Source organism: Megascapheus bottae, chromosome 18 (assembly GCF_031878675.1).
Source record: "Megascapheus bottae isolate mThoBot1 chromosome 18, mThoBot2.hap1, whole genome shotgun sequence".
Lineage (NCBI taxonomy): Eukaryota > Metazoa > Chordata > Mammalia > Rodentia > Geomyidae > Megascapheus > Megascapheus bottae.
In genome coordinates, this window is record NC_143526.1 from 115,832 (window position 1) to 141,443 (window position 25,612).

Consider the following 25,612-nt stretch of genomic DNA (forward strand, 5'->3'; position numbering starts at 1 on the left):
CTGGTTGCGTATCAAGCTCATGATTAAAAATGAAATTAATGTCCCCTAAGATATATTCCTCTTTGTTATGGCTGGTATCTAAAATGTTGCCCCAAAGCTATATGCTAAAGATTCGATTGCCTGCTGATATGCTTTTTACAAAGTGGTGGGATCATGAAAACTTTGTTCTCACCAAAGGATCAACCTACTCATGTGTCCATAATTTGATGAGCTATTGGGAAGGGATAAAAACTTTCCAATTTGAGCTGGGACTTAAGGTTGTTAAATGCATCCCTGAAATGTGTCCTTGTAAATGATGTTTGTTCTGCTCTCTTCTCTCTCCTATTTCTCTTCTATCTCTGCTCTCCAGTCTTCAATTCTCTTTCTCCTTCTTCCACTTCTCTCCTTTTTCTCTTCTCTCTCTCTCTCCTGCCTACTTAACGTGAATAAATGGCTTCCTCCTCCACATATTCCTGCTACCATGATGTTCTGCTTCTCCCCAAAGCAGACTGAAACTATATCCCAAAACAAATGTTGCCACCGTTAAGCTGATTTTCTTAGGTATTTTGCCATGGAGCTAGAAGGCTAGCACATTCATTTACTAGCTATTTTTTCATATATTTTTATTGTGATTAATAGAAGGGTTACATTATATTCACCAGATAGAAGATGCAATACTTCACAAACATTGATACCCTTTCTCATGTCTTGGTCCCCATTTCCCTCTCCCCACCCCTGCCCCTCATCTTGTTTTCCCTGCTTCCTTATCTATCCGATTTCAAATAACTAAATAAGCATATATACACTATATCCAATAACAAGGTGAAATACTGTAACAATATAAGATAGCAGAGGGACAGCAAAAGAGATGAGAGATAACATAGTACATTAAAGACAACAATCACTCATTATATGGCTTGTGTTTCTATATCCTGGAGGTCCTTTCATGTAGTGTCATACTATGTGACCTTGTGTATCTAGGTTTTGCTCTATTGGAAATCTTTGCTAGGAGAGCCCAAGGTATCTACTGATTATGACAAATGAGGGAAACCATTGAGCCTATGTTCCTTTGAGTCTGGCTTACTTCACTTAATATGATTTTTCTAAGTCTTTCCATATCCTTACAGATGGGGCAATGTCAGTCTTTCTGACAGCAGCCTAGAATTCCATTGTGTATAAATTCCACATCTTGTGGATCCACTCATCAACTGAGGGGCATCTGGGTTGCTTCCATATCTTTGCTATAGTAAATAGTGCTATCTAGATATTTTCTTTACCACTGTTTGCAATACTTCATTGATATTATCTCAGAGGCACACTCTGACTCAACTTTCAGATCTTAATGATTCTTTTATTTCTTTACACAAATAAAATTTTCCATTGTCATTCAACTCTTCTACTCAGTAATCTTCAGTAGCTCTCTATTTCATCCAATAATAGGCCAAAATTTCTCCTGAACCAGGAAACAGAAACTTAAGTCTCTGAGCTAGCTAATTAAACTTCTAAATTTCAAAATCACCATCTATGCATATGTGTGGACATTTATATAGTAATATTCAAATGGTAAAAGATTCTTTATAATCTTTTCTATTCACCTAATGAATTATTCCCATCATCATATACTCTTCTACTCCTTGGTTATGATTCCCACTGTGATATCATTAACAATTCGTTATGGATCCCATTTCTTCTAAGTTTCTCTTCTTTCTACTTAGGATGGTTTTCTCACACCAGTAACCTTATGTTTGACCTAATTTTGATACGATTTTCTGACCCTGTTCGAGAGCTCAGACATCAAAAAGATATTCACCATCTTTCTAGAAACTGGCTTTGGTTTAACCCTAAAATGAGTAAATAGGTGTTCTTCATGAACTGCACTCAAAGCTTACTTGCTACTTAAAGCAAGACCTCAAAAAACATCACAACTCATAAAATCAATAATATCACAGAGTTCTTTTGTAAAGAACTTCAAGCATTTACATATATGCAATGAAACTGATGTGCAGTCAAAATGACAGAAACAGATGGTTCTGCCATCACTTTATATGACAGTTGTTTCTCCAGGCAGGTGAACAGAAGGAACCAGTGGTAGAAGGTGAAAAGGGTCTTGCAATTTAGAACCCACTGAAGTATAAAATGCCACCAAACTTGTCTCAAATTAAAACACATTTTAGTTTCTTCATTTGAAATCCTATACTGGGTAAGATTAAAAATCTCATAACTACCCAGATTTAAACTCTGAGCTTCTGATCATCCGAGGCCTGAAAATACTGGTTTGTGATGAACAGGTCTTAGGGAAACAGAAGGGGCATTTCAAATTCAAGATAAAACTATATCCATTGAGAATCTATATAACTGTCCAAACAAGAGTTTTCAAGATAAAATATCCAATTTATTTTAAAGTAAGATGTTTTAAATGTTCATATTCACCAAGTTTCACCAACTTACATATTCCTTTATTTAACAGTGATTTATTGATAAGAAATAATACAGTATAATGAACAGAGCACAATATCTGGTATTGTATACCTTGGGTTTCCTTTCCTACCTCCCCTACTTGTTGATTCTGTAGAACTATAGTCCTGGAATAGAAGCCTGGCTTTATAAGATTCACTTTTCTCTACTGTCATGAAGCAGAATGTAGCATGTAAGTCCAGACAGTATTTGGCATTTTCTGAACAACTAAGTATAAACTCACCTCCTTCACTCACGTTCCTTCTCCTGCCATGCCCTATTATGCACATGTTGAGCACAGTTCAACTCCAAAGTTCAGAGTGTGAAAAAGTTCAAACTTTATACTTAATGCTATGAATATTATCTCTCAGCCCAGAAAGCAGAATCACAATTCTGCCATTCTTTGGTGTCACTACTTTTCATCATTCACACTGCAGCTTAAATTTTGCACCCAAGAAAAGTCAAAACTTCCTGCCTACTAGCACATGGTGAATATTAATCCTTAGCGTCCATTCTTTCTTTCACAGTGTGTATCAATACTCCACTACCTAAATATAAGTCTGTGTGTGTGTGTGTGTGTGTGTGTGTGTGTGTGTGTGTGTGTGTGTGTGTCTAAGAGGCCTGGAAACACATTTTTCTTGGTATATCTATCTGGCAATTCTCCTTGGAGCTTCCTCACTCATTTCTGTGTCCATCTTTATATGGTTCTCTTCCCTCAGGATTCCTATGTCCAACTGTCCTTCTCCCTTCTCTAAAAAGATATCCAGTCCTTAGATTGATGGCTCACAGTCATTGGTAATCATCTCATGCTAACTGCATCTGCTATGACTGTTTCCAATAAGGTTTCAGTCACAAGTACAGGATTAACACTGGAAAGCACCAAGGAAAGCTTAGCACCCTTTTGGAGTAACCAAGGAAAAATATAAGCCAAAATGAATCTAACCATGATAGCTTTCTTTTGTCTTCTACTTTCAATATTACCCACGTGATTAGTAATAACATAACTCACTAATTTGTAATTTTCTTCTATCTATAGTTGGTTCCAGTTGGAAATGGAAGTGATGGGTTGCGCTCTGGCTTAGTGAATTAACCCTATTTTTGATCAACTTTCCATACAATCTAACTAAAAGTGCCTATATTATAGCAAATTTGATAATTAAATGATATTTTAAGAGCCTGGAGAAACTGGTAACACTAAACAGTTATCTACTGGATGGGACCCAAAAAGTGATTAATGTTACCTACCCATCATGCCCAAGTCCTGGAGTGCTAAAGCACTCCAGTTCTTGTATCTGGGTCAGACTTGATCAACGTCCAAAATAAATTAAAAATATAGAAAACATTTTTAACAATATTGTCCATTCAGCTCTTAAGAACAATTGAAGTTTGCACTGCTAATTCTGATGAAATAACAAAAAAGACCATAATGAAAATATACGCGCAGTCTAAAAGATTTGCAATAGAGCAAAATCTTGATACATAAGGACATATAATGTGAAGCTTATTGAAAGGACCTCCAGGATGGTGAAACAAAAGCCATATAATGAATGATTGTTGTCCTTAATGTACTATGTTGTCTCTCATCTCCTTTGCTGTCCCTTGGTTATCTCATATTGGTATAGTATCTCACTTTGTTATCTGATATATTGAATTTATTTGTATTTGGATATTTGAAATTTGATAGGGAAGGGGGGAAAACCAAGACGGGTGGGGGGTGTGGGGGGGTAGGGAAACGGGTACCAAGACATGTGAAAGACATTTGTTTCAGAGTTCATTTGTTGGACTTATGCTAGGAAAAATCAACTAATGGCGATGCAGACAATAAAATATGAGGATTTACCTATCAAACAGCTTGAAAAACATTAAGAAACATTTTAGTAAAGTGCTTATACTTATTTTTAATCAGTCAGAATTTCATTTCAATATCAAGGCACCCTTCACAAACTTATGAAATCCCTGATGACTAAAGTACAACAAGATTCTGCAGGAAAAGGTAACACACCTAAGAGACTGTGATGAAGGGGTGGATGAGCCATGGCGTAGAAATCTAAGAGCAGAACAGCATAGATAGTCTATCAACTCCAGCTGGAGAGTGTTGTTTGCTTCTGTTTTCAGGGACAGAGTTCATGAATCATCCCATCAGTTTTTAAAACTTCAATCAGAGAAGTCAACTATTTGATGTGCAATCTTTATTTTCTTCTTTTTTTTCCCACCCAAACCATAATATAGTGCAGAAAGAATATGTGTGTGAGGGATGCAAATAATAATCGCTACACCAAGTCGTCTTGGTGTTGACAGAAAAAAAAAGAAGAATTCCAGCAGCAATGTGTGAATCACGGGGAAACCATTACTGATGTGGCCAGTTCAGGTCACTGTGTTTTCAGATTGGCGGCCCCACAGAGCCTCCACAGTTCAAGTCCCATCTGACACGCACACATGCACTCTGGATCACTCAAAATAAAAACTGCTCTCCCTACACTTGTCTGTCTCCATGAGGTCAGCATTAAATAACTATTATGTCTGGCATAAAGAGCAATGGCTGCTCTTTTTTTCAAATGCCACCAGTTCCCATTTTAAAGTAAATGCCATTTGGTCAAAAATATGTATTCGTCTTGAAATCTGATAGGACTGAGTTGCAAAGCACTTCTGATTTTGTGCTCAGAGTACTTTTGTGGGGAAATTGCCACTACCCACTCAGGCCTCTAGGGCCCCAGAGCTCAGGAATCGCTGAGCTCTGTCATTCTCGCCTACTTCTGCTGATTCCATGAGCCTTAGTGCCACCTCTGTCCATCATCATAGCATGTCTCTAATGTGTCTTAAATTTTTTCAAATGAAAATAGAATGACATACAATGATAATTTTTATAGTAACTGTAAATTTACATTATTTTATTAATAAAAATCAATTGTGCAAGCCTCATGTATTACTGTTATACTGGACCCCAGTAATTATGAATACTGTCAATCTACCTTCTATTAGTAACATTATTCTGGAATTTTAGGGTTATTTTTAACCATTTTAGAACATATTAGTTTTACAAGTTCTCATTTACATACACACATACATACATAAGACAAACCCAAGTAAACCTTGCTTCTGATGTCTCTCTCTGTCTCTCTCTCATCTCAACACAACCCCCTTTCTTAAAACATTTATCAGGAAAACACTGACTAACACACTGAATTCATAACCTAACTTTGGGGATTGAAACTTCTTCCTACAATTACTTAATAAAAACAAATATTGTTAAAACCATTATCAATGCTTTGTTTTCCTGCTAGCATATAAGTACTCTATCAAATTCTGAAGTACTTGTTTTTTGAATACATACCAAGAATATGACTAGCATTTGGCAGAGGAAGTGGATGAATATCTTAGTTTCCAGAATGCCTCTCTCTATACCCCTATGAACATTTCTAATTAGGGTTATGGCAACACTTGATAAATGTTCCAGGTTTCATACCCTGTAATCATCAGATTCTCATATGATTGGATAAAAAGATATTTGCATGATACACATGAAGCTGCCAAAATCTCTGACTGCTTAGTGCAACATCAAAGTAGATGGATGTGGTCCTGGGAAGGTAAAAGACAGAAAATTCCAAAATACTATGTCCCTCATTATAGCATCAGGTTCCGAGATTTTCCCTCAGTTCCCTCAACTTGAGAAAGTTACCAAGGGAATTGCTGATAACAGTATGACTCTTCTTTATAACTGCAGGGAACCTCAGGAGAGCAGTCATTATGTTTTCCAAATGTTTAAAAATAATTTCCTTTCTATAGCTGAATTTTTAATGTTTACTATCTGTAAAAGATGGTTTTAATGTACACGAAAGATGGAAGGCAAATTATCAGGAACTGCCCCTTCCCCTGGGAATTTCTATTTATAATGCGAAAGACATGAACATGAATGTAACTTCAATAGGAGTACATGAAGACATTAAATTTTAGGTAACAGAAGATCAATAGAAAGGTTATGCCAGACCTGAGGGAGAAAGAATCAAACCTGCTTGTGAGAACCTCAGAAGAGAACAAAGTGTAGACTTTGAAAGAGTGAACCAGAACTCACTGGGAGGATTTCAAAATGGAGGAAATCACTGAGGAGAACTTAGGCCAAGTTCTCAGGAAAGGGGAGATCATAGGCAATGACTGGAGGCCAAAAAGACTGAAGAAAGGAGTGAAAATGAAAATCAAAAAATAGGCCAATTCTACATCTGAAAAAACACTCAACTCAAATACATTATCCTCTACAATGATGCAGTAAAGAAAAAGATCATGTTAGGAAAAGAACTGTAAAATCTTTTTTGTTACCTCCCAAACTGTAAGTGAAAAGTCCAGCCTTCTTCCATTCAAATTGTTTGTCTCAGGTACTTATCACAGCAGTGACCAACTGACTGACACCTTATCTCTTTTTGTTTCTTCTCTGAGTCACTGTACTCTAGCAGTATTGACAACTTCACTGTCTTGAAATAGACCTAAAGCATTTTGAGTCTACCATTTCCTCTGCTGGGAACATTCACACTCAAAGTATTTGATATCCTTGTAACAATTCCATTCCTGACAACAGCTTGGCCTTTCATCAAATGTGACATTGTTTGCTGAAACCTCCCCTGATTCATCCTTTTAAAAATTCCCTATGCTCTCTTTTTCACCTGTTGCTCTATAACCTAGGTAACTTATTTGATTATGAACATACCTATGTCTATCTATAAATATGTATACCACATTCATCTTTTAATTTTTGTTTTCATGAGGGCAGGAATCTCCTTTTATCTGTGTCTGTTCACTTCTGAATCTCTGAAATAGTTGTTTGGCACCTGGCAGACATTCAATTACTATTTTATAACTTAAGAAACAAATAAATGGGTCAACCTGAATGAGGTTAAAATACCTCATTAAGATCATTAAGATAAAATTAAAAGTGTCAGAATACTCTATGCACATGTATGTACATGAAAAATGTGGCTTTCTGTGATTGGTTTGGGATGGCAGGGAAGGGTTTGGGATGGCAAGGAGGGAGAATAACAAAAAGGACGAGTATGCTTATGTGGACATGTCAATGTTAATGATGTCTGCAAAAAGGGACACTTTCCAGAAGAAAGTGAAGAGTAGCTGATTTGATAATTTTTTTTGCTAAAAAGTGTGAATAAGACAGAAAACTGGATTAACAGCGCAGGAATCCTCTACAGTTGTAATCCCCCCCCTTACATGAAGGAGTCTTGTCTCCCCAGGGAGCCAGGTGGCAGGAAGCCCTTCCCACTGTGAAGACTAGTTTGCAGAATTCCATGATTTGGGGGCTTGGGAAAAAGTGAAAATATGCAGTGTTTATGCAAAAATAAAGTCTATTCAATGACTTCAAGCCAGTGTTTCCACATGAAAACACCAAGACTGAAAGAAAAATTATGAAATCCAAAGATTAAATATAAAAGTCACTTCGATAAGATTAATGCATACTATGTATAATAAGATTCTTAGCTTCCGTCCTTGCAAATTATCAGTTGCCAAAGTTAAGGTAAGTAAAGTTATTTTCTACAAGGACTGTTCCATTTTCCTTTGTTATATAGACATTCATTCTTCTCCAACTGAAAAGAATTGCACATTGTAAGTGTAGATTCATAGTTCTCTATCCCCAAAAGAGAATCAAAGTAGCTCAATGTTTCTCAGTTAGCTAAGAGACTACTATGACATGTTTCCAACAGAGCATCTCTCTGGAAAACAATACTTGTGAATTATAAATTACAGAAACAAGCAACCCCTGGTTAAGGAAAAATCAAATGGAGTAATTCAGACTCTCCCAGAGTGACAAGTGAATAGCTTGCCTTGTTGTGTAAAAGAACAAGTTTCCTGTCTCCTGGCTGTCCTCTGTCCACTAAAGAGTCAACAACATTTTATTGTTTCTCAGTACTCCATTTGGTGCATCTCAACTTGCTTTTTATATTGCCTTAGTTTATGAAAATAAATGTTGTACTTTCCTGGTGGGACCAAAAATAAATGATGGCTCATACTGTACGTGGGTTCTTGCTCATGACAATCCAGACTGCTAACAGATTGTTAATATGTTAACAGTTCTATTATAAGATGCTCAAAAATGTAATTTTAAGGCCATTTGTGGAGCTGGATTCTGCATGCCAGGGGTCATCAGGACTGACATAGGTGAGAAGCTGTATGACCTCTCCACTCAGGTGTCTGCAAAGGTGTGAAGGGTGAGATAACCCAGCAGTTTAGGGTAGCAGTTTTCAAGCTGTTCTGTTTACCCAGGGGTAGCCATTTTGAGCAGAATATTAACTAAAATAATACAGGAAGTATGATCAAGTTCCTTTTGGTACAGAGCTACTTAAAATTAAACTAAGGGTATTTCACATCCAGAATTTTCTGGCAATGACAAGGGTGAAGAAAAATTACCAAAGGCTGAACTCAAAGAAATTAGTATGTATTTTGCAGTTCCTATTCTCAAAGATATTGGCAGAAACATTTAATCATATGTGATCCAAAATATTTAGCTTTGGTGTTATTCACATGTTTTATTTATTATTTATATATGTTACTTACAAATTACAAGGTGTTCCTACACAGATTCTTGATACTGATATTATAAAGGGGAAGTCTAGCATTAGGTAGGAACCTCTGTGATATCACAAAGAAGAATATACAGAAACATACTTAGTCAGATAAACAGATAGGAGTACACTCCACACATTCATCTCGGTAAATTTTCACTGAATGAGTGGCAACATTTTGAAAGAAAATATTTAGTAGAAGGTTGTTACCTACTGTCACAATTGCTACCCTCAAACACTAGATAGTAACAGCGAAGTCCAGCTACTGATTTAGACTGACTCAGACAAATTTCATACAAGTCAATTTTCCTCAACACTTCAGTGCCATACACCACAGCAAATGTTTATACTCACAAAATTTCCATAAGTCAATGTGTACTCTTACCTTACGCTGTGTCGTTCAGTATTTTTTTTACAAACTAAAGTATTATAGAGAGTATTTTCACATTGTTATTATGTGTTTTACTTTAGTATTTGTGTATATTTATCATTTATACAACTGAAATTGTAGGGGAGTGCTTTGGTTTTTCAGGTCTCCACACCCCACCTGCTCATTCTCTCCCTCATATTACTAGGCAAAGGTGATATTTCAAGTAAACATGCAGAGCTTCTGTTTGCCAAGGATATTTAAATATTTTCATGATGATAACTTTATTTGGAAGCCAATTCTTTAAAAAGCCTTTAACCAGTACTCCAGATTTCCCAGCCTAGTATGTTTTTCCAGTAATTGCATATAAACGCATAGAGACAATTGCATGCTGATGCACTCTGACTGTTACAAGGCCCTGAGCCCAACTCTGAATTCCAAAGGTAGGTTCAGCATCACCTAAAACATACATTGAGTTTAAGGGAAAAAAATTCCTGAAAGAAACTAAAGAAGGCTCACTACTCCTCTAACTTACAACTAAATATACACAAAACAATGGTAATATGCCAAGTGAGAAAACCCCAAATCAACTCAGACCCGGTGATCATAAGGCCAGTGGGATGTGTGCACTGCACTGCACTGCTGGCCATGGCCACTGGGCTACACCTCGTCCAGGTGAGGAAGAGGCTCCTTCTGATACGCTCTCCACAACTCACACGCAAGTCATTCCATACGTGAGAGCACGTCTGTTTTCTTCACAACTGTTATCTGGGAATAGAGCTATCTTCTTCCTAAAACTATTATAAAGGACTTCAAACTCCCAGAAAAAAATAGAACTATTAGTGTTTTCTGGCATTTTTACATTTGTGTTATTTAAATGTAAGAAAGAAAATGTTATTTTCTATAAGAATGCCTCCTAAATATAACAAAGCAAAAGGGCTAAAGAGACCAGGCCGAGCAGGATTCACAATCTTCCCAGGGCTAGAAGTTCAGCAATAATGTTTGCCTAGCAAGCAAATCCTAGAGCTGCCAAATAGAAAACAAGCAAAACCTTTTCCAATTGTATTCCCTCTGAAACATTTAAAACTTCTGCCCAATGACAATCCTTCCTGAAAAGGCCTTCTGAGGTCAGAGATACTTAGAACTATGCGGAAGTATCAAGTCACATGGGAACAATGCATCGATGCAGGTCTTATTACTTGTGATTAGAGTCAGATAACTAACCTCACACTATGACTTCTAATAAACATTTCTATACTATACTATAGTATTCTTGAAAGAACTCATACTGCTTTACACAAAACATCTGCAGCTGTGAGGAGGAAAATGTCCACTGACTCACACTGGAGTTGGGGTATTTTGACATCATTTTCAAGGTAAGCAAACAGAGAGAGGTTAAATGACATTGGAAGGTCACATGTTTCCTCTTTCTGAAGGAAGATGATGGTTGCGTTGCAAATAAAGAGAACTTCAACCAGAGAGAATTAGTGGAGCAGTCACAATTTGACCTTTCACCCTCTGACTGTAGCAAGCTATTAGAATTGTGTATATATGTCATCGTTATACTATTGCATGAGAAATGAATTAACTAATTTCCATGCTGATACTCGTGCTGCTAGAAAATCATGCTTCCATTCAATTTTACATAAAAGTATACCAATGAATTTAGACTGTTCTACTAAATCTCATGTAATGTTAAGATTTTTATTATGTCAGGTAACTGAAACCATGTTCCCCATACTTCAGAATTTAACGTATCAGAAAGCATGGAGAAGATACACAAATGTGTAGCTAAGTTGACAAAACTCGGGTTCCTTCTGAATTACTGTCATGTTTTTACTGCTGTCCCTGTAAGTCAGCAGTGTCAATGAGAAGCCTACTGTGTATGAATCAATAGATAATGAGATGAGTGAAGTTTTAGGATTGGAGGCCACTAACACTAGTTCTTTGCTATAGACTTTCAATCCCAGTTACAATATAATTATACTAACCTTAATTTTCCAATGACAAATTTGAACATTTATTTGAGAATCACAAAACAGACGTTCCTCTGCTTACATGTTTCAAAATAGTACTCTTGTTGAATTTTAATGCAACCAAGACATAATTCATATCATAAAAGAGATACAAACTTGTATGAGACTTTACTTACAAGTAGTTATTTTCAGATAAATTTGTATAAGAAAGACAAGGATGTTTGTATGGCACAGAAAACATGTAAAGGGGAATTTTTAGGGATAGTTATGATTTTAACGTAGCCGAGATTATGATGGAAATCAAGACAGTCTTTACGACCCATTTGATTGAATAGTATTGGTTAGCAAGGGTTAAGGGAGAATTTTTGGAACCAAATGTATTAAAAACTAGTTTGGAGAAAGAGAATACAATTAAATGAATATAGAAAAAAAGAGATGATATGAGTACAAAAGGTGAGAAAAATCAAAGGAAAAGCTGTCTTTTTCCTTGTTGGTATTGTTTATATCAGTTTCCCTTTGTCCTCCTCTATCAATCTTCCCTACCTGGGAGTAACAGAACCACAAAAGCAAAATGGAAAGTATCAGTGGTAAATTAGCTTTCTTAGCTAGTGATAGATGTCTCATAATCAGGAAAGAAATAGGATAGCAATACAAACAGAAACTCAAGTATTTTGTGGTATCCAAACTACTGCATATTCTAACAGGGTACTGGAACTAGAGTTAACAAGTTCTCATTTAACCTCCTCTTCATCTTTAAAAGCAGCACTCAAAAGTCTTCACAGCTTAACTTGACTTTCAAGATCATGCATTTGGGATGTATTTATCATTGTTCAGAATAGGGGAGGAAAGTGCCCAGGTAAAAGAAAGGCAATTTCGCAAAATGAATTAAAGATAATTCAAGAGAAAGGAGATTGACAAAGAAAGAAACACTTGCCACAACTGCATACATTTTACTTATTTAAGGTACAGATAATGAGATTTTATAATGATCCATACATAAGATTACCACATAAATAATTTTATTTTCTTAAAAAATGGGAAATGCTGACCAATTCTAATAGCTGAGAGATACCAGCCAGGTTTTTGAGGAAGTTATTTAGATGGGAGGAATGATGAGTACAATAAAAGGACTCTGGATACCCCAGAACAGAAGAGCATAATAGAAGGAAATGTTTAAATAAGGAACTGTTTTAAGCAAGAGGTCATGAAGGGAATTAGCTGTTCCCACGAGTCCAGATGCTCCAAATCCACAGGAGCAATGGTAAGAATTCTATGTTTCACTGATAAGGGAATGAGGGGGATAAAAGAATTAAGCTGAAATAGACATCCTAGGAGGAACTGGTACACATGCCATGGCCATACTCCAGTTATATTTGGAAAGAAACTAAATCAGAACAATGTAATTGGAGTTACATTTCTAAAGCAGAAAATAGATTAAAAAGTAACAAATGTATGGCTTCCTTCTGCCAAGTCCTGGGTAGAGAAGGAAAAAATCCACAACTTCTCAATACTTCGCAAAGAACCACTAGTCTTGAAAATAAGAACCAGCATCCTAGCAAAAGCAGAAAATACAGGAAACAACATCACGAGACCGAGACGTGTCACTTACTACTCAAAGTAGTGAAAGATGCAGCAAACCTGCAGATTTTAACCATAGGGTTTTGAAATAGAACAGAAAATAGGGTGCTTGAAAAAGAACAGAAGAGGTTTACTCATCCTTCTCCTTAGAGTTAAGACCAATCTCCTAGTTTGTTCCTTGGTTCTAAACAAAGTAGAAACAATCATAAGCATCTGGATAGAACATAAAATGATCCTTGTACACTCTTCATGCAAGATAGACACCAGGAAGAAATCTTTTATTCAAGGAAGTAGGGTTTGCCCTGTTGAAGAGATAGGAGAGTGAGTAGGTAGGTGCTGGAGAAGGATCTTCTGTAGAATTATGAGTCAACCCAAGAAAACTAAATTTCTGTATCATAAAATTAGCCAGCAAAACAGAAAGAACAGTTCAAAAACATGAAACTTGCTTGGCTTGATTTCTGTTTATATTGGTGAAGTACTTGCTCATTGAGGATCAATATTTCCACTGCAAACAACAAGCAAACTTGACTAAAATATAAAATGACTTACGTCTGGAAAGCACTGGGGAGATTCCAAGGTGTTAAGAATTTGAGAACCAAGATCAAGGAGAGAGAGAAAGGATAAAAGCAAGAGACCTAAATACCAAATCACCACATGGAATGTACAAGTTCTAACATCCGAGCTGAAAATAAAATCATGGGGTAGTTGCTAAGAGATGGAGTAGGTAGATCCACTTTTAAGCTTTGTCACCAAGTTTATAAAACAAACTTTGACAGTCATAAAAGAGGACACGGGTATTTTCTGCATGATTTTACTGATGTTAAGGCTCTACTTTGCATAAAAATGTTGAAAGAAAGCAACATTTGATCGTTGGCAAGTGGCATGCAGAGATGGAGAAACTTGACAATACATATACCATACTAGCAACACTCTCCTTTTTGAGAAGTGAATTTTAGAAGTGCCCTTAAGATAACAGTCCAATAAGTCACATTTTTATTAGTATTTGATATGTATTTTTGTGTAAATACAACATATGTATGTAAATACATATGTATGTAAATACGATAAAAATTAGGCTGTATCTAGTATCGGTAACATTACTCCATTTATGAGGCAGCACTGTCATGATGTAATGACTTTCTAAAGGTCTCACCTCAACACAGCAATGAAATTCCAAAAGGGTGTAGAGGAGTCATTCCACCTGTGAACATCCTGCCCTGGATCCTCCACAGTTCATGTCTAATTCATGTCTTCTGCAAACACAATATACATCCATTCTATACTCCATAGCTCCCCACATCCTCACGTATTCCAACAGCAACTCAACAGCAACTCACAGGTCCAAACTCTCAGCTAAATCAGACATAACTAGACCTAAAACATGATTCATCCTGAGGCAAATTCTGTCTAGCTAGGATGTTTTAAATCAAAGTGTTAAGGTTAAGTGCTTCTCAAACACAGTGGAAGGACATACATCAAAAAAGAAATGGACAACAGGACCCACGTAAATTCACACAAGGAAAGCAACATTAGACCCCAAACTCTATACCAGTTCTCTGCATGTGTTCTCTATTGGACACACAGTGGTGGTTGACACCACAAAGCCTTTGGCAACCCTGCTTCTTTGGCTTTGTAAGTTCATCTATCATATATTTTTCTTCCACAAAGCTCTAAAGCAGAGAGAGACTGCAGAGAGGATGGGTTTTACTCCATCTTCCAGGAAATTGTTCTCCATTTCCACCATAGATTGGCTAACTATACTTCCATCAGCATTCTGTCAAATTACCTAAGCACTCTTCTTAGAGGATTCAGACTTTCTCTACAGCACCCTTCTTTCTCCCAATCCTCACCAGCACAAACCTCAATATGTTGCTAGTGACAATACCGGTTTTCTGGCCTGCTCTTCCAAATTCTTCTGGTTTTTATCCAGCTTCAAAGCTGCTTCCACATGTTTAACTATTTGCTATAGTGATAGTCTCACTTTTCAATATCAATTTTCTTTTTTAGTCTGTTTTGTGATGCAGTCGCTATACCACAGACTGGGTCAATCATAATCAGTAGAAGTTTTTTTTTGTCTCACAGTTCTGGAGACTGGGAAGTCTGAGATTGAGAGACTGCATCTGGGAGGTGCTTCGTGCTATGTCTAAAAAGACAGCAGGACAAACACAAAGTATGATAGAGAGAAGAAAAAAGCTCAAAGAAATTCACCTTTTTTTGAGAGACTTTTGAGAGTTAGAAAAGCCTACAAACCATAACAAACAATCTATTCTAAACATGGCAGTTGTAGCTGAACATCTTTGATATTTTCTCCAGTTTCTTACTAATTTAAAACACTTTGTAGTCTGTGAGCTGGGAGTTGTAAACCTTAAAAAGGTTGTATTATCAAACATTTAAAACAAATGTAGAAAAATTCATATGTAAAATCTTAATAAAAAACCCCACTAAGAGGTAGAATACTAATTTATAGGAGCTATTTCCAAAAAAGAAATAATCTATAACTAAGTTTCAAACATGATTATGAACATAGATCACCATTTTAAAATATCTCTGGATTGAAAGAATGCCACGGGTTATAAAACTGTATTATTTCTGGTGAGATGATTTTTATGGCTAAGTAAAACAAAAGGTAAGATTTTAAGCAAAAATTTAATATCAATCAAACTGTTTTATATTATTTATTTTTTTCTTTTTTTATTGTAATTAATAAAAGGGTTACATGATATTTGCCAGATAGAAGGTGCATTCATTCACATACATTAATACCTTTCACATGTCTTGGTACCCATTAACCTCTCCCCCACCCACCACCCACCCCCTGTCTTGGTTTTACCCCTTGCCTATCAAATTTCAAATAACCAAATACAAATAAATTCGATATATCAGATAACAAAGTGAGATACTGTAACAATATGAGTTACCCAAGGGACAGCAAAGGAGATGAAAGATAACATAGTAGATTAAGGACAACAATCATTCATTATATGGCTTTTGTTTAATTATTATAATATTTATCATCTAAGCAGAAGTGCATCTTGTGTATTGGAAACTGCAGCACCAAATTGTTGAATTATTTCTTAACGCTGCCTCTAACTTCCTTTACATAGCAGCAATAGATTTTGTTTTGATCTTGATTTTTTTAGTGATTCAGTCCATATAGAGAATTAATAATTAATCTGGTCCTAATATCAATAGCCTGTGAAATACTAAATTAACTGACATTCCGGATTCTTAATTACTGTTTTCCAAGTTAGCATTGATCTTTTCATGGTTGGCTATGGTGCACATTAGATATCTATAAGCAGCTCCAACAGCAACTGGGACATTGTAGGGTGCTCAATAATGTTTTATTGTTTTTGGTCGTGGGACCTGAACTCTGGGTCTCGGCATTGGCCCTGAGCTCTTCAGCCCATAGCTACCACCCTACATCTTGAGCCACAGCACCACTTCCTGCTCAATGAATTTTTGTTATTATTTTAGGAACCAGAATTGGCCACCACACAATAGAAAAATTATTGCTCACAAACATCACATTAATATATAAAAGAGAATGGCTATTAATATCTTTGAAATACATTGTGAAAATATGGCAAGAAAATAAAAAGGTAGCTTGTTAATGATAATCACACTGATAAGACTTATTATTCCTTGTATATTCTACATATGTTCATTCAGCAGGTTTCTCATGTTGAGTACAACAGACTACATAAAGGTAAAGCAAAAAGTAATTCTTGTCCTATAGGATTTAGTCTAGAAAGAGAAACAGAAATCTTATTATCCAGGTGAAATTTGTTTTTGTAGAGCTCATTGTGAGACCACCAGTAAAAATGCCTACTTAGTATGAGGATAACTATGTACATGTTAAGACTTGAAGGAAGAGTATAAGGGTAGGGCAATAATCTCTACCATGAAAGAAGAACCCCATACTTGGAGTTTGCAGTACATACAGAAATCTACATAATAGTTCAAGGTAGCTCTCAGGAACGAGAAACTACCAGAATAAATGAAGCTCATACCACTGAGAAAATCTGAAAAAGTTCTCAGGAAATTTGTGAGACCTACATACATACACAGTTAATTATTTGAAATGTAAATATAATTGAGAATGCTATATTTATTTTTAAATCCGTATTCCCAGTGATCACATAAGTCCTGAGTAGAAAGTATATCAGAAGAAAAATCACAATTGCAAACATGAGAAAGGGTAGTAATGTTTGTGAAGTAATATATCTTCTATCTGGCAAATATAATATAACCCTTCTATTAATTACAATAAAAATACCTTAAAAAAGAAAATTTACATTTTCAGACAGTATTTGTGGAGCATTATATTGCTGCTTTTGTTAGCTCCAATTTCTACAGGCAGATCTACATATGAACATTCCTGGACAGTCTTCACTTTAAAATGTTGATTCAGTACCCAAGTAATTTTAACTCCCTTAGTCCATAGGCTATGGGAGTGAAATCACAATTTCAACAAGTGCTGGAGGCCTAGGATGTATAGGTATAGGTACCAGAATATACCTAGACAGCTTTATCATATCCATGTTCCTCCATAATGCCTAATATTCTCTATGTGATCCATTCTTGTACTAGAACTATTACTCTTCAAAAACCTCAAGGTGTTCAAGGAAGAACTGAGCTTCTTTCCCAAAAGAAATGCCAGTTCCTTAATAGCAGGGTATATACCTCAGATTATATCTTAACCTTTCACCATTACAATTGTAATTATAATTAACTTTTGTTGAGTTTTTGTTGCAGACCCTGTTAAAAAGAGACTTAAATAAATTAGAGATCTAATTAAACTCGACAGTTCAGTAACTATTTCTTAAATGCTTTCCTCTCCCACATTTTTTACATTTTAAATATATTTTTGTAATTAATAGAAGGGTTACATTATATTCACCAGATAGAAGGTGAATTACTTCACATACATTGATACCCTTTCTCATGTCTTGTTCCCCATTTCCCTCCCTCCATCCTCGCCACTCATCTTGTTTTCCCCCCTTCCCTATCCTATTTCAAATAACCAAATAAACATATACAATATATCAGATAAAAGGTAAAATACCGTTACAATATGAGGTAACCAACTCTCCCACAATTTTTTTGCCAGTCCTGGGCTTAAGCTCAGGGCCTGAGGACTGTCCCTGGACTTTCTCAAGGCTAGAACTCTACCACTTGAGCCTCAGCACCACTCCTGGCTTTTAAGTATATGGTACCAAGGAATCGAACCCGGGTCTTCATGTATGCTAGTCAAGCACTCTACCGCTACGCCAAACTCCCAGTCCACTCCCACAATTTTTATAGTTAATTTTCAACATAGCATCTAGTGAGTATCACCAATACATTTGTTCACCCTGTGTCCCACCATTTCAGTGCCCCTCTCCCTCCCCCAAATAGATAACATACATACCAGACAAAAGGTACAGAAATCACAAGTGGTGGCAAAGGAGAAAACAGACAAACATCAAAAAGACAAAAGGCAAAAATCAAAAGGCAAACAGCAAAAACCAAAGTCTTATCTCCATCTCTTGTAGTTCATTTCTATAAATCGTATTTCTGTATGATCATATGCACATAGCTATTGAGTTTTTTGATCTAGAATGTGCCTATAATTCTCCAAGTAAAAACATTGGAAAGTAAAAGACAAAAATTCACTAGGATATGATAAAGTATACAGGACTGTGAACACTCACACTGTAAGACCAGAGGAGGATATTATTATTCTTCTCTTCCAAAATCTCACTATATAATAAGCACTGGTATTTCTTGGCATGGTGGCTTTGAAGGCTCCTGGGCATCACCTCATTTCTATATACTTTAAAGCCAAATCAACTCTCATCTCACCTTACCCTCTCTCCTGTATTTCTAAAATAGCTGCACAAATGGGGGTTTAAAGTGTTAAAACTATGACTGGAATTAAGAAAGGGAAACTAATGTGTGTGTCCAGTCTTAGAGATCAAGAACATGCACAAGCATTGACTTGACTCATTTAAATCTTGATGTTTTCAAGCAGTTCCTATGTTGCTCTGAGTGTCTATTAATACCGAGTACCCGCTCTGCCTCACTCAGCCTTCACATTACTACACCATTTCTTTTCCAGTTAGTTTACCAGATCAATATAAAGTTAAAAATGCTGATGGAACTATTTGAAATGGAAGACTAGGAGACTTAAGGGGGATTATGTAGGCTCTCAGAAATGATTTGAAGAGTTAAATCTCTGTTGGCTTTAGAAAGATTTTTAAAATTGACATTCTGGCACATTGCTTCAAGGACATAACAACTTTGAAGTACAACAACCGAAATGATAATGCTAAAAAGAAAATATCTACTCTAGGACAGCAAAAGGCTTAAGGTAATTTGTCCCAGTAATAAGTTTTAAAAACTGTACTCTCCATGATTTGGAGATACAAATGAAACTTTATTACAGAATATGGAATTCATTCTTTGCTCTGATGGGAATACTGGCCCTAGAAAGAAAAAATACAATATTGTTATAAATTTTAAAAAGTTAAAAGTAATACAATGGCAAGCCCTCAAATCTGTCCACTAAGAATAAAACTATTGATTGTATACTTACTAAATTTAATCTGAAAAGCCTCAGAAATGTTGAATTTCTCTTTTTAGGCCCAGCCTAAAAACACTTTTTCCCTTATTTGGACATTATGTTATTTAAGATGCAGTAATTTAAACAAGAGAAACACAACCCAAATTTACTTTACATAAAGAAGAAAGTTTACAGCTCATGTCCTGGAACGACAGTAGGTTGGGATATGATTTCCCAAAAGGTCAATAATGTCTCACAGTTTTGACAGTTTTCTCATTATCTTGCATTTCTCCTCCTTGTTCTGTTTATTCTTTGGAACCCTCTACTACACCATCCTAACAAGCTTCTAACACCAATACCCTTTGAAATAAAGACAACTGCCTCCCAAAAGTTTGATGAGAGACTCTGGAAGTTAACTTGTTGCCCCGAATAAGGCAATAAGTCAAACTCAATCATTTTGATCAAATTTTTGGTTCATATTTCTGTACTATTACATCAATGTGTGGTACTAGTTTTAAGGCATGGACCATTAGGGATATTGTTTTTTTCTATCTAAACATTTACCCATATCTATAAATTCTAATCTGCTTTGGTTGTTTTTGACAGACACAAATAAAATGACTTTCAAAATTATATTACTACTTGATTTGTAAAATGTACTATATTATCCATCACAAAACAGTACTATATATAATCAACAGTTAACTAAAATATGGCCAGGCACATGCTCATTCCAATAATCCTAGCTACCCAAGACGCTCACATATGAGGACAGGAGCTCAAAGCTAGCACGGGCAGGAAAGCCCAGGAAATTCTTATCTCCAATTTGCCACCAAGAAATCAAAGGCAGAGCTGTTATACAAGTGGCTGAGTATTAACATCAAGTGAAAAATCTAGTGGATAGCAGCCTGACATCAGTTCAAGGCCCAGATACTGGCATACATACACAAAAAGTTAATTAAAATATAATGAATCAATATCAAACCATGTAATCATAATTCAAACTATATTTGCTTCCCTGACTTTTCCAGATATGATGAAGGTTGAATATTCTCCACATAGTCACACTGTTTGAGAGAGCTAATAGGCAAAGCAATATCACTGAAAACTTTTGTGCAAAAGTTTCAAGCCTAATATTAATTTATTTAAAATGTTTGAGAAAGTTTGCATAGAAAATCTTGACAAATTAAAAAAATATTATTTGGTTTTACCCCACTTTCTCAAAACTCCTTATATTCGATAGCAGAAGAAATGGAACGGTACAGCATTAACTTATGCACATATCAGCTGTTTCTATCTTAACTAGGAAGCACTGTTTCATCTCTTATCAGACACAAAATGGATTGAAAGTTAATTGGAAAAGTATTTCAGAAGAAAAGTGGTAGAGAAAGGTCTAATAGGTTTTTGAAGATGTAAAGATTCATATTTTTATGTTGGAAAGGATACCAAACCAGAGAAAAGTTTCTAGTTAAGAACACAGTGAATATTTTTAATGTATGAAAAACCTAGCTACAATACAGCAAAATAATAATAGTAATAATAATAATAATAAATCTACAGTTCCACTATACCTAGCAGGTCATGAAATATTTGTGATAAGCTTGAACAACCACTTTTTCATGAACTTAATAATTTTTTCTTTTCTTTTCTTTTTTGGTTAGTCTTGGGTCTTGAACTCTGGGCCTGGGCGCTGTCCCTGAGCTCTTCACCAAATAAAGGTTATACCCTTTATTTTAAAAGCTATACCTTTTCAAATTAACATTAAAACTTATACCCCTTCTGCTTTTCTGGTGGTTAATTGGAGATAAGAGTCTTACAGACTTTCATGCCCAGGCTGGCTTTGAACTACAATACTCAGACCTCAGTCTTCTGAGTGGCTAGGATTACAGGTGTGGGTCACTAGCTCCTAGCTTAATCTTTTTTGCTAAGTACTCACTTTGTTTTCAGATGAGGGACTGCTTTCCCAAGAGCCCTCTTTGTCTATTGATATCACCTCAAAAACCTTCTTCTTTTCAGTCACCATCTGTGGCTGCCTGCCTAGATATTATATATTCTTCCTGACCCCTGGAACTTGATCTGCATATATTATCATTGTGCATATAGTAGTTGTGTAGTTCTTTTTTTGCCAGTCATGGGCTTGACCTCAGGGCCTGGGCACTGTCCTTGGACTTTCTCAAGGCTCAGCACTCTACCACTTGAGCCTCAGCACCACTTCCAGCATTTTTCTATGTATGTGGTACCAAGGAATTGAACCCTGGTCTTCATGCATGCTAGGCAAGCACTCTGCCACTAGACTGTTGCCATTATTATTTGAATGGTGTTGGGTGTGTCTGGTGTTTACAGAGGAAATGGGTGTAGGAATCTGAGTGGATCAGGTCAAGGAATTTTCCTTTTGTGTGGTGAGTACTATGGAATTAGCGTCAAGCATTGACCAGCAACTGACCTTTCTCATGGGACCTGGAACAGAATTTCCTCTGCTGTGATGGACTCCATACTGACAGACATAGCCACACCCTAGACTTCAAGAGTTTAGGTGACCTATCACCAGCTTTGATCAATTTTGTGAAAGACAGGCTGTTCACCCTGGCATTTGCAGACAATTACCAAATATAGTGATACTCATGGAGACATTTAGCTTGTCGACTGCTTCACAGATAGGTTTTTCTGCTCATAAGTATTTCACTGTACAGCTGTCATTAAGACCTACATGCTCAGGCTTACAGAATACACATTATTCTCACTTATTTTATTGTGTCAAAGTGGTTATGTGGTGCTTCTGTATTTCCTGAATAAATATCAGTTTTAAAGTATAGCCGTCTTTCAAAAAATGTTTCTGTTTTTAAGCTCACACCTGTAATAGTAGCTACTCAGGAGGCTTAGGTCTTGAGGATCATGGTTCAAAGCCAGCCCAGGCAGAAAAGTCCGCATGAGACTCTTCTCTCCAATTAACCACTCAAAAACCAGTAGTGGAGCTGTACCTCAAAATGGTAGAAAAGAGAGCTCAGGGACACCCACCATCTAGGTTTTGAGTTCACACCCCATGACTGACTTAAAAAAAAAGTTTAATTTTGCTGATATTCCCAGAATTAATTCTATTTTGACCTTTTGGGACAGTGGGCTGGTGGGCTGGAGGACTTTCAGTCTCTCTGGATCTCAACACTATGATTATGGATGCAGGAAGGCGTCTCTAGGGATTATGGGTAAAACCTATACTCAATAAACACCTAGGTCCTGTAATAACTCTGTAGGTTCCTATCCTTACTGTGCAAAGTCATCATAAACATGGCAACTTATGACAGTATACAAACAATAATAGAACTCAAGAAAACAGCACTGTTTTCTAGTACCTTTTCTCTAAAAAAAAAAATGGTGGGGCAGTGGCAGTGGCTCAAGTCTATAATTCTAGCTACCTGGGAGCCAGAGATTGGAAGATCAAGATTCAAGGCTAGTCTTGTTCAAAAAATAAGTAAATAAATTGTTTCTGAGATTCCATCTCAACAGTGGTACACCCTGGGGAAGCATAACGAAAAGGATTGCAGTCCAGGCTGGCCCAGGCATAAAGCAAAATCCTATCTGGAACATAATCAAACCAGCAAGTGGTCGGCAGCGTGATTCAAGAGATAGAGCACCTGTCTTTGCAAGCTCAGAATCCTGAGTTCAAATCCTAGCATTGCAAACTAAAAAGCAAAAACAAGAGCAAAAGCGTGTGTCCATGCCTGGCGTGCCATTCACTGGCAGCAGAAACTCAGAAGGAGGCGGGAGTTGTAAGACAGGATAGGAACATTTAGTTTAATTGCCTGGGGAGGGTCAGAAACAACTCTTTGTTCAGCCCCACCAAGCTAATTAGTTGAAAAAACAACATTCTCAGCCCATAAACAAGAGTCTTTTTTTTTCTATAAGCAATTAGGAATGACCCTAATCTTATTCACTTAAACATACATCCCACAGCAAAGCTGGAAAGACACCAAAGCATTGGAAAGACACCAAAGTTGAGGCTGCACAACTGCCTTTGTGAATCCTCAAAGCTTCCCAATGAAAGATCAACTGCCCTTCCTTCGAAGATTTTCTTCTTTGCTTTCTCCTGAGCATAAATTTCCAGATGTGCAGCAGGTGACAGCAGGAAGCCAGAGTTCTAACCCATCATACTAACCCAGCCCTTCCCCTGCCCAACCTCACACCTCACACATTGCTCCCTACTGGACAGTTTGCATTGTCTCTGCCTTCTGCCAGCCTGGAAATACTGTGAGGCCCAGTGAAGAGCCATCACCTGCCATCTGAGTGCTCTACTGCTTTACACAGGGAAAGGATGAAGCAAACTATTGTTGAATAAACCAATGGAGGATGGATGGATGGATGGATGGATGGATATGAAAGGAAGGAAGATAGATGGATGATGGATAGAAGGATAGGGAATGGATAGGATAGATGATGGGTGGAAAGGTTAAAGAGAGGAAGAAAGGAAAAAGGAGGAAAGAGGAGGACGGGAGTTTTTTAATAGGGAATAAAGAGATCATTTGTTAGTATAAAGATTTGCAAATGATCACAGCAAATAACACTTCAAATGGGAGAGAGGGGAGAAGAGGAAGAGGGGGGGGGAGGGAGAGAGGAGGGGTGAGGCTGGTGCTCCAAGGTTGAGGGGTAACTTAAAAAAAATAATCCAACTAACTGAAAGAATGACTGGTGCAGCCAGGAGCAGAATTCAAATTTTGGAGCTCTATTCTCCCAGCTGGGCACTTAAGAGTTTGGCTCGTGTGGTGGTGGCAGTTCACGGAGAGTTCAAATCCCCTCACAGACACGTGTGGGTGAATAAGTGGCATAGTCTTTCTTTCTTCCAAGTGCTTGATAGAAGCTTCCAGATGTATGGGGGTGTGCATAAGAGAGCCTCGAGTGCTCCACTCTCGATGGAGTCTATAAATATGCATGTTGGGTATCATGAATCATTTAGAGCTGGCTTGGTTGCTTTTCTTTTCTTTCTTTCTTTCTTTCTTTCTTTCTTTCTTTCTTTCTTTCTTTCTTTCTTTTTTTCTTTCCCTTCCTTCCTTCCTTCCTTCCTTCCTTCCTTCCTTCCTTCCTTCCTTCCTTCCTGGCTATCTAACTTTATTCTTGAAACTTCTTGCTAAGTTTGAAAGGACACCAAGGCGGAGAGAAATGTAGTTACCAGTGAGCTTGAGGCTTAGGGGTGAACACTTGGGCTCTTTCACCACTTTCAGAATTTGTTATCTCCGCTTATTTCGCTTTGGACTTTGAGTTTACTTCCCCTCGTGGGGGCTCTGTCTCCACGTCAGAACAAAGGGATACTAAGTCCACGCAGTGTGTGGATATAAAACACTAGTACAGCAGACAGAAGGAGCACGCAGAATGGCTGGCCTCCTTCCTTTCCTCGTATGACTCTAGTCCACAGCCAAATCTAACTACATCATACGACAGCCAGGCCTCAAAGGTTAGCAATTACCAGTCAATAAATGTTGCTCAAATAGAAAGTAATGGAGGAAGCTGCTTCTGACAGGGTCTCAGCCAAGCTATGCTACAGTAAGAAAACACTAAGTCTGTTGTTTTCATATCCTATGCTCTCCCTTCTTCCTCCCTTTTTCTCTCTCTCTCCTTCCCTCCTTTCTTCCCTCCCCCCTCCCTCCCTCCTCCTCCTCTCCTTTTCCCTCTCCCTCTCTTCTGGTGTAAGACTTGAACCCAGAACTTCACATATGCTAGCCAAACATGGGACTACTTGTGTCACACCCCATCCCTAGATACTGATTGTTTTATTTTTGTGTTTTTGGAGACAGAGTCCCTCTACTACCTTTATCTGAGTTGGCCTTGGTCTTGTGATTCTCTCAAGTAGCTGGAATGACAGATTTGTGGTACTATACCTGGCTATCATAAATAACCTCTTCCACCCTCATACTTTGTGTTTGCCTGGATAGCTTTGTCACCCCCCTCCAGTCCACCCCCAGGGTGTTGTTCTAGAAACTGCCATCATAGAAAAAAAAACATTAACCTACCATCGATGGTCCACAGGTAAACACCTGACCCAATCAGAGTACTCCTCTGAGATCGGGATACTGGGAACTTGTATTGATTGTATTGGTTTGCCAGATCAGCTTGAGACCTGCTGATATCTGTGTCTACTTTCACATGGACACATAGATATCATATGATA

The 25,612-nt window shown here is 37.1% G+C and overlaps 1 long non-coding RNA gene across 1 annotated transcript in view; it reads left to right on the plus strand.

Moving 5' to 3' along the window:
- Window positions 1-25,612, plus strand: part of LOC150049995 (uncharacterized) — a 48,110-nt gene that overhangs the window by 17,484 nt on the left and 5,014 nt on the right. The window lies entirely within an intron of this gene.